Here is a 10,104-nt window from a genome sequence, read left to right as displayed (position 1 = left end):
TCTGCAGGGACTTATCCCTTGCACGCTCCCCGTGAGATCCACATTCCCATAGACTACCGTCATATATAGTTAAAATATGGCTTCCCGGCCATTGACCTTCTTGTGCGAAAGCACACGCTATGCCCGAACTCGCACGGGACTTGGTAGATTAATCTGCCACGAGTAATGAGTATGATGGGCAAACATCTATTAGGCGCACTGCCAATGTAGTCGTGTGGACATGTTGGGAATGTGGATCTCACGGGGAGCGTGCAAGGGATAAGTCCCTGCAGACGCACTATCCTCTGTGCCCGCGGTGGCTCAGATGGATAGAGCGTCTGCCATGTATGCAGGAGATCCCGGGTTCGAGTCCCGGTCGGGGCACACATTTTCAACATGTCCCCAATGAAGTACATCAACGCCTGTTTGCAGCTAGGGTGTCCATTTAATTATCATTTCAAATAACTCTACCTATTGCTCAATAGGGTTCAAATGGCTCTGAGCACTATGGGACTTAACATCTGTGGTCATCAGTCTCCTAGAACTTAGAACTACTTAAACCTAACTAACCTAAGGACATCACACACATCCATGCCCGAAGCAGGATTCGAACCTGCGAGCGTAGCAGTCCCGCGGTTCCGGACTGAGCGCCTAGAACCGCTAGACCACCGCGGCCGGCGCTCAACAGGGAAAGTACACTAAATACGAGGGTATCGAGGTCCCTATACATGACACTGATCTGACCTCTGACGATGTACACAGCTCCCGTCTGCTGATATGTAGCTCATACACGCCTGCACCACCAGCAGGTCATACCGGACGAAGTGCTATGTATAACTAGCAACGATACACTCTCACCGCGGATCTTCACAATGAATACCGCCTTGAAACCTCAAGGAAGCATTCAAAAAACTCGCCACACTGTTACACAGAACACGAGACACGCGAACAACTCTTTCATCCCTACTCTGTGGAGCTATGACCGTAACAACAGATGGAAGCAAAGCGACCAAAGACACTGTTAGTTAGGGCCTCATCAACTATGGCGAGCTAACACACACAAGCGACAACGTCGGCGACCCCCGCACATCAGCAATATTTGACAGGACGTGCCGGCTGCTATTAAAGCCGACCAACAGGCAACAGCAGGGGAGCCGATAAACCAGTACACTAGCGCACAAAACGCCTACACTACCCTTCTACGGTATATGACCTATCAGACATTAACCGACGACGAACTCAAGTGTTACCGGTATGGTGTTGCTGGCCGAGAAGACTACGCCGGTACCCAGCTGCAGCTGCCGAGTGCTAGGGCATCGCAACGTCAGAGGTACCGGCCTGCATGATACCCACTACCAACTTGCATAATCTATCGCAGATATCAAGGAATCCGCTACTGCTCTTGCTATCCGATCAGACTATCGTAGATGTCTTTGGCTCCTGACTTGGCACATTTTTTGCTCTGACCTTCAAACCGCTACGCTTTGTTCAATTTTCGACCCACTCTATCTCCAGATGAGCGCGTATTAATGGTTAATCATAGCCAATGTACGCAAACATCGCAGTAACCTCATCCTCCGAAGTAGTGAAAACTAACACCTGTGCAGAAGTGGCAGTGAACCTCTTTATGTCGGCCATCATGTCGGTGTGGGCGTGGAGGGGCTCCACCGTATATATTTGAGGCGGCTTGTAGCCACCTTGCGACTCAAAGTCTCGCCATGCAACAATGCTACGAGGATCACTCCGAAAGAAATGCACACTACTTTTGCAAAAATACAGTTTTCATTCTGCGCGTGTGAAAGTTTTACAGTGTGTAGATACATCTTTCCCGCTTGTTTTCAAACTTAGTTCAAACTGTTCCCGTGAGTGGCGCCGTCACAGCATGTCTTCAAGATGACTGCTACACTTGGCGTTCGTCAGTAGCAACGTGCTGTCATAGAATTCATGTGCTGTGAAAACGAGACAGTGTGAAACATCCACAAGAGGTTGAAAAATGTGTATGGAGATGCTGCTGTCGATCGCAGTACAGTTAGTCGGTGGGCAAGCAGGTTACGTGATGAAAGCGGGCACGGCAATATTGAAGATTGTCCTCGCAGCGGCAGGCCTCGTACTGCACGCACTCCAGACAATGTGCAGAGAGTTAACGAATTGGTGACCGCTGACAGACGCATCACAGTGAACGAATTGTCATGCTACGTTGGGATAGGGGAAGAAAGTGTTTGCAGAATACTGAAAGTGTTGGCGTTAAAAAAGGTTTGTACCAGGTGAGTTCCCAGGTTGTGGACAGTAGTTCACAAAGAAACAAGAAAAACGGTATGCAGCGAACTTTTGGAACAGTAAGAGAATGGTGGGGATGAATTTCTTGGAAGAATTGTGACAGGTGATGAAACACGTGTCCATCATTTTTCACCAGAGACAAAGAGGCAATCAATGGAGTGGCATCATGCAAACTCACCCAAGAAAAAAAATCAAAACCACACCTTCTGCTGGAAAAATTATGGCTAAAGTGTTTTTCGATTCCGAAGGACTCTTGCTTGTGGACATCATGCCAAGTAGAACCACCACAAATTCTGATGTATATGTGACGACAATGAAGAAACTTCAAGCTCGAATGACTCGCGTTCGACCACATCGGCAAAAGCAGGATGTTTGGCTGTTGCACGACAATGTACGGCCACATGTCAGTCAAAAAACCATGGAAGCGATCACTAAACGCTGATGGACAACACTGAAACACCTACCTTACAGTCCTGACCTGGCTCCATGTGACTATTATCTCTTTGGGAAGCTGAAAGACTCTCTTCGTGGAACAAGGTTTGAAGATGATGACTCCCTTGTGCACGCTGCCAAACAGTGGCTCCAACAGGTTGGTCCAGAATTTTACCGTGCGGGTACACAGGCGCTGGTTCCAAGATGACGTAAGGCAGTTGAGAGGGATGGAAATTATGTGGAGAAATGAAAATATTGTTCCTAAAGGGTGTATCTACGCACCGTAAAACTTTCAACATGTAGAATAAAAGATGGGTTTTAAAAAAAAATAGTGTGCATTTCTTTTGGAGTGACCCTCGTATATGAACAACATCAGTAGCAACTACAATCGATGAGTAATTTCAGTCATTTACAATTAATCGTTCCCTGGCGGTTCTTATGCAAATGAAGTCAGCATAACTTGTTATGAACTTCTTTATAATTTAAACGCGGAGGTTTACCACCATAAGAAACAGTTACTACCTATAGAGTCAAGACTGCCACATTTTTTTCTTTCTTTCAGCTGCTATGGCAGCTGATATTTACGAAAATGCTTAAAAACCATTGATCTCTATTTTGTGGAAACTAGACAGATTAAGAAAATATTATTTTTAAAAAAAGCTATAACAGCAATACAGGGAACATCGCCAAATGTGGTACAAGTGGACGTCACCAAAAAATACGAGCGGTTCAATTACACACATGAGGTCTTGCATACCGAATAAATCTTCATGCGGCGTGTTTGGGAAGTAAAACTTTCCCTCTGTCAGTTATTCGAAGATACGAAATCTCGAATTCTCCGCCTCCACAGAAGCGTTAAGGACTTGTAGGTTCCATGCAGCGTACCACTCCGGTATCTTTGAATAGAGGCACTTCGTTTTCAATGGTTATAATCGCTACATTATACCTTTCAGGTCCGTTTCCACTGCTCATTTCCTTACTAACCACTGCAGGGACAGCAAGTTAACAGATGCATTTGACATTGCTTCTCTGCTGCGCAGTTTTCAAATTCGCTCTAAAATGGCCTGATGTAAAGACTGGAACCTGTCGTGGTCTTAATAAAATCCTTATTAGCAACTGCAACGGCGTTTTGTTAATTGAACACATAGTTAAGGAATCAGCAACCTCTGAATATGGAGAAACCAGAAAGTTACAGAATAATAATTCTGATAGCTGTGGCCTTCCTTTCCGGTTTTAATACGTTTTGGTATTTCAAAAAGAGCTAAAACATAAACATGCACAATTTAAAAATAAGTACGGAAAATATTGCGAGATTCCAGACTGGCAAAGTTGTCCCTTTTCCAGACAGCTTCCTCGTGCAACATTTTCATGTGCTATTATTAAACTAAAGTGCAACACAATACTTCGTATTTAATCTTAAAGTGATTTGAAAGACAGTTATATACTTTATTAATAAAAAGTAGTTGTTTATAATCAGATGTGAATGAATAATTATGGCGAGACACTTTTGAAGTCTACCAAATAACTATCTCCTACAAGACGAAAGGAAAATCACCCACGAAGGCCGGTAAGCACATGACAGTGCTGAAGACGCTCTGTATGCTATGGGAGCCGGCCGCGGTGGCCGAGCAGTTCCAGGCGCCTCAGTCCGGAACCGCGCAACTGCTGCGGTCGCAGGTTCGAATCCTTCCTCGGACATGGATGTGTGTGATGTCCTTAGGCTAGTTAGGTTTAAGTAGTACAAAGTTCTAGGGGACTGGTGACCTCAGATGTTAGTCCCATAGTGCTCAGAGCCATCTGAACCATTTTTGCTATGGGAACTGTGGTGCCTCTGTTGATTAGTTCAGGAGCTTGGCACACCGCCAGATATTCGGCTGGTAAATTATTTTGTAGCGTTTTTGTTTTGCATGTTGGTATTCCGGATATTATGGGTTTATTTACATATATCGTGTTCTTATTTGTAGTTCACTGTTGCTATTTGCGTTAACATATTATCATTTCGTCATTGGGAAATAGTGAGTGGTGCTGTGGACGCTAGAAAAAGGTGTGACGAGTGGAGAAACTGGAACAGTTTTGATATATTCTTCTGTCTTAAGAAAATAAGGAGGTGACAGCAGCGGAGGCACGCAGGGACATTTGCTCTCAGTATATGCCACTGGACTGACCACGGCAAGGAAACTGTTTTCTCGTTTCAAGGAGGATCGTTTTGACATTAGTGACTCCTTACGTTCAGAAAGATCTTCGTGGTTTGATGAAGATCATTTAAAAGCTTTATTTCAAAATGATCCACATCACTGTACTTGAGAATTGGCGATTGTGATGAACTGTGATCGTTCCAGCGTCGTGCGATATTTGCGTCCAATGAGGAAGGTTGAAAAATCAGGTGTATGGTTGCCGCATGCTCTAAGCCAAAATCACAAAAATCAGCAGGTGGCCATAATTGGATCTCTGCTTGCTCATCATCAATTGTCTGGTGAACAACGCCGACCATTCCTATCCTGTAACGTTACTAGTGACGAGAAATGGTGTCTTTATGCTAACACAAGGAAAAGAAAGGAATGGTTGAACCAAAACAGAGCAGCAAATGCCCTTAACAAATATCTGCGCGCATCCACAAAAGATAATGTTATGCATCTGGTGATGACATTTATTGTTAATAACTGAGACTTTTTGCAGACGCATTCCAAGAACAACGACCTGGAAGACTGCGTGAAGCGATGCAACTCCACAATAATGCCCACCCCCATTCTGCTAGAGTGACAAAAAAGCTATACAAGAGGTGGATTGGGAGGTCATTCCGTACCCACCTTATTTATCTCAATTTGCGCTCTCAAATTTTCACCTTTCTCGCTCTCTATCGAACAGCGTTCAAGAAACTCCCCTCTGCATGAAAATGTTCTCTTTACGTGGCTCTTCAGCTAAAAACCACGTGATTTTTATTGTCTCAGAATCGAAAAGTTACCCTAGTGCTGGCAGACTGTTGTAAATTCTGAAGGAAAATGTATTACTGACGACTAAAGTTGCTGTTACGTGTATCTATTGTGTTCGTTAAACTTGTGAGAAAAAGCTACGAACTTATGCCCCAAACTAACAGAATCGTCTTCAAAAACTAGAAAAGTTTTCTTACATTACTAAGTTTCCCAGTTGATGGTAACTAACAAAATATTTTAAAAATAAACAAGTGTCAACTTGTACAAAGTGGCCGTATTATACACGTGCCTATATGAGAAAGATATCTCCTTGCAGATGGTCTACCACTCTAAAACAGTGATACTCAATGTGTCCTCTGCAGAGTCTTTACAGAGGACTCTGTAAGGACTCCGCAAAAATAATGGCAACCTAAAAAACAAAGAACATTAAGTCTTGTCACACACTGAGAAAAATGAAGGCAATAAATATCATATCAATGTTGGTTTTACAAAGATTATTTTTTTCTCTCAGTACGTAACAGTGGAAAATGAGGCGACAAGCAGCATATAAATCTACAATTATGCTACGATCAAAAATGGTCGAAGTATGACTGCCGAGTGAGCCAGGCCAGATAACACCATGTACGATATAAGATCCTGTACACAAACTGTATAAAACCAATGACGTAAAACTTAAAATCCCGTGTAATGTGCGTTCTCCCGCCATATTTCTAACAGGTCGAAGTTGTGTAAGTAGCCCATAGAAGCTAGCAGTACACTCATTATTGCCAGCCTCCATGGGCTTCTTACATAACATCGGTCCGTTAGCAATACGGCGTAAGTACGCACATTACACGGGATTTTAAGTTATACTTCATTGGTTTTATATAGTTGGTGTCTGCCGTATCTCATACTATATCATACGTGGTATTACCTACCCTGGCTCAAAAAATGGTTCAAATGACTCTGAGCACTATGGGACTTAACATCTGAGGTCATCAGTCCCCTAGAACTTAGAACTACTTAAACCTAACTAACCTAACGACATCACACACATCCATGCCTGAGGTAGGATTCGAACCTGCGACCGTAGCGGTCGCGCGGTTCCAGACTGAAGCACCTAGAACCGCTCGGCCACACCAGCCGGCCACCTGGCTGATACAGCAGTCTTACTTCGTACATTTGTACAAGCATATTTTGGGTTTACTCAATTTTATTATGACAATCCACCATTGTCGTTTGACTTTTAATGTGGATAACTTCCGGAAAGATGGGACTCCGTAATTGTCCATCTGCATTATGGAAATATAAACGTTATATACGTGAAGATGCGTCAATGCTGACGTGAAACCGGTAGTTGTGATTAAACCAACTTCATACAGCTACACGGCTTTTGGAAACATCTCATCATTCTTGGCTTTTAATTGTTGTAATTTGTATGATAATTTGAATGTTTATTGAGTGTTGAGTGTTGTTATTGTTACTTGTAACAAAATAACTGCATTAAAAATATTAAATTTTTTTGATTTTTGTAATTAAGAAACTAAATGTAGGAAGAATTGGTTCAACGTCACCATGACATCCGTGCATTTTTTGATACTTATTCTCCTGAAGAGCAAATACAAAACTGAAAATGAATTCTTGGGTTCAGAATCCTTTCCTATCGAACTTGCAGAGACCATAAAATGTGTCAAATGAAACCTATAGATCCTTTTTAGAAATGAAATGAGATTCAGTAGTGGAATCATTGTTCAGAACAATGCTGCTCTAGAAGGCCAACACCATGTTCTCATTGGAGCGAAATCGTCAGATTTAGAAGTGACTTCGGGCGTGTACCAAAAGGAAAATATTGTAGGGCTGCTGTTTACCACTGTATGGATACTGGGTGATTCCGGGATGTTGCTACAAACTTTCAGGGGTGATGGAGAAGGGTGAATGTATCAGTTTGATGCAAGTCACCCTGGTCCAGAAACGACCATCGAAAGTTATAAGCGAAATCTTTCTGGTGACTCTGACAATGGACATTTTCTGCTGCGAGTTATTGGCTTTCTTTATTCTGGGAGGAGATAGTTTGGACGAAACGAAGAAAAAAAGTCATTAAACATTGGCTGTAAAGTGCATACCTTAAGATCTCGTATTTCATAACCGCATTGAGATATCGAAACGAGACGTTGGCAAATGGTAGCATGCAAAGAGATGGATATTTTGACATATGGTTATTATCCGAAACTTCATTATCTACCGTGTTATTCCACTAACTGCAGACTTTTTAAATGAAAGAACGTAATTTTTAAGGGCTATCAGTAGATGGTGAAACGAGTTATGCTATGCTTTTTGAAACAACATAAGTGAAGACATTACACATTTATTTTTGTACCGAGGATGTGCTTTTTCACAATCTGTTGACCTTATTTTTCCTCAGTTCCTCATTTAATAAAATTAATGAGCCACTGTTTCAGAATTCTCTACCAACTGTATCTGCACAACATGTTAGTGAGGTGACATTGTGTAAACTCGACTGTGATTTGGCAAAAGAAACAAATTTTAACCTCGCTTCAAGCGAAATGTTGATTCTACGACTTTTCTCTCTAAGTTACAAATGGTTAAAAGCCAGGCGAAAATAATTGCCTTTCTGTTGCAGTTCCAGGGGAATTCTTTTAGAAACTGTTAGGAGGTTGACACGTATCTTTCGAATATTAGCAGTTATACGAAGAGCAAAAGTAGCTGAACTTCACTGTTTGAGAAGGTAAGTATTATGCTTCTTCCAGCTCAAGTTTTCGTCTGTAAGTATACCCACACATTTGGAGCATTCTACCCTACTTATTAACTTCTGCTCACTTGCTACATCACTTGCTGGTATTGCCCAGAACTAAATCTAGTGTGTGTTTTCAAAATTTAGGGGCAGTCTATTTTCAGAGAACCACTTAATAATTGGAAAATATCATTTATAAGCTCTTTTGTTGCATATCTCTAAGGGAATTTATAAGGCTAGTATCGTTTGCAAAAAGTACCAATTTTGTTTATTGAATTTTAAGTGGAAGGTCATTATCATATATAAGGAACAGGAGTGGACCCAAGGGGCCAGAACTGAACCCTGTGGGACTCCCATTGTGATTTTTTTTTCCCTGGTCTCTAAAATTTTCTGTCTTTCGGCCCCAACGTTCAAACAATTACATTGTAGCTGCTGGGTAAACTTACCTTGTATACACAGACCCCCCCCCCCCCCCTCCACACACACACACACCGTATCTTGCCTCTGCCCATGGCATCACGTTGGTCCTCCATTGTCATATTCGCTGGCGCCGCCGCTGCGGCAATTTATATTTACGTTGCGATTTAATACACGTGTACTATTTTAAATCGCCGGTGATGACTTGTTCCAGTGAGTTCAAAACAAGTTTTCCGGCAGAAATTAAGCCCTGAGCCAAGCGATAATTCATTTCTCCCCATACATTCTCAAACCAAGTACAGTCACGCGAGTGCACTACAAATGAGCCCTTTGAGTTCTGGAGGTGTTTTCGACGAAGGAAACACACACACACAAGACCTGTCAGACAACTGCATACAAAGAAATTAGTGTCAGGTCCCGAGCAAAACAAACTTCCTACCGTTAACATTTCCTTCGATGAAATAGGGGCCTATAATACTGTCCTCCAGAATCCCACACCATACATTCACCGACCACGGTCTTTGGTGTTCAACTTGCCGCAGCCAACATGAATTTTCAGTTGCCCATTAATATATGTTATGCTAAGTAACATTTCCATGGTTCGTGAATGTAGCCTCGTCAGTAAATAAAATCAAATTGCTAAATGTGTCATCCCTTTGAATCTGATGTTGAGCCCGTCGGCAGAATTCAATGCGACCCATACAATCCGTTAATTCTTGGTGGAGACTGATATTGTAAGGATGATCTTTATGGCGATGGAGAACACGAACAACACTACTCTGGCTCATGCCAGATTCCCTTGCGATTTGTCGCGAACTAACACAAGGATCTCGAACAAAAATGGCAAGAGTACCAAGTTCCGTTTCCTCTTTAGTAACTTTCCTTTGTGCATATGTTTCCGACGCGTTATAAATCCAGTTGTTCTCGATTTATCATACAAATATTTAAATGTACGACGTGTGAGTTGAGTACGTCGAGGATATCTTTCAACATATAAGTCTCTAGTTCTCACTGAATTTCGTTGGTATTTTCCCTAAATGAGAAGCATATCGACTTGTTCTTCGAAGGAATACATCTTTCGCATTCGCTTCATTCGAGGATACTAATCTTGCCGTTCCTATTACTGTTGTATTGCGAAACCGTCAAATAGTGTTTACATGTCACTGGCAAGTTAGATGGGTACTCCGTATTCGGCGAATATTTAGTGTTTGTACCATATACGAGAGAGAATTGTCAGAGCATGTGCTTCGATAAGTGCTGAAGTGATAAGGAATACCACTCAATCCATGATAAGAAGATTGCAGCACTGCATTGATACCAGTGGTCATCACTTCGAAC

General features: G+C 42.3%; 1 non-coding gene across 1 annotated transcript; it reads left to right on the top strand.

Moving 5' to 3' along the window:
* The first annotated feature begins 288 nt into the window (after positions 1–288).
* Trnat-ugu lies at positions 289–363 on the top strand. The gene has a single exon. It is a non-coding gene; the product is annotated as a tRNA-Thr (tRNA).
* Positions 364–10,104: the final 9,741 nt, after the last annotated feature.

The sequence above is a fragment of the Schistocerca piceifrons genome, chromosome 1, assembly GCF_021461385.2.
Source record: "Schistocerca piceifrons isolate TAMUIC-IGC-003096 chromosome 1, iqSchPice1.1, whole genome shotgun sequence".
NCBI lineage: Eukaryota > Metazoa > Arthropoda > Insecta > Orthoptera > Acrididae > Schistocerca > Schistocerca piceifrons.
This window is presented reverse-complemented; position numbering and strand designations above follow the sequence as displayed.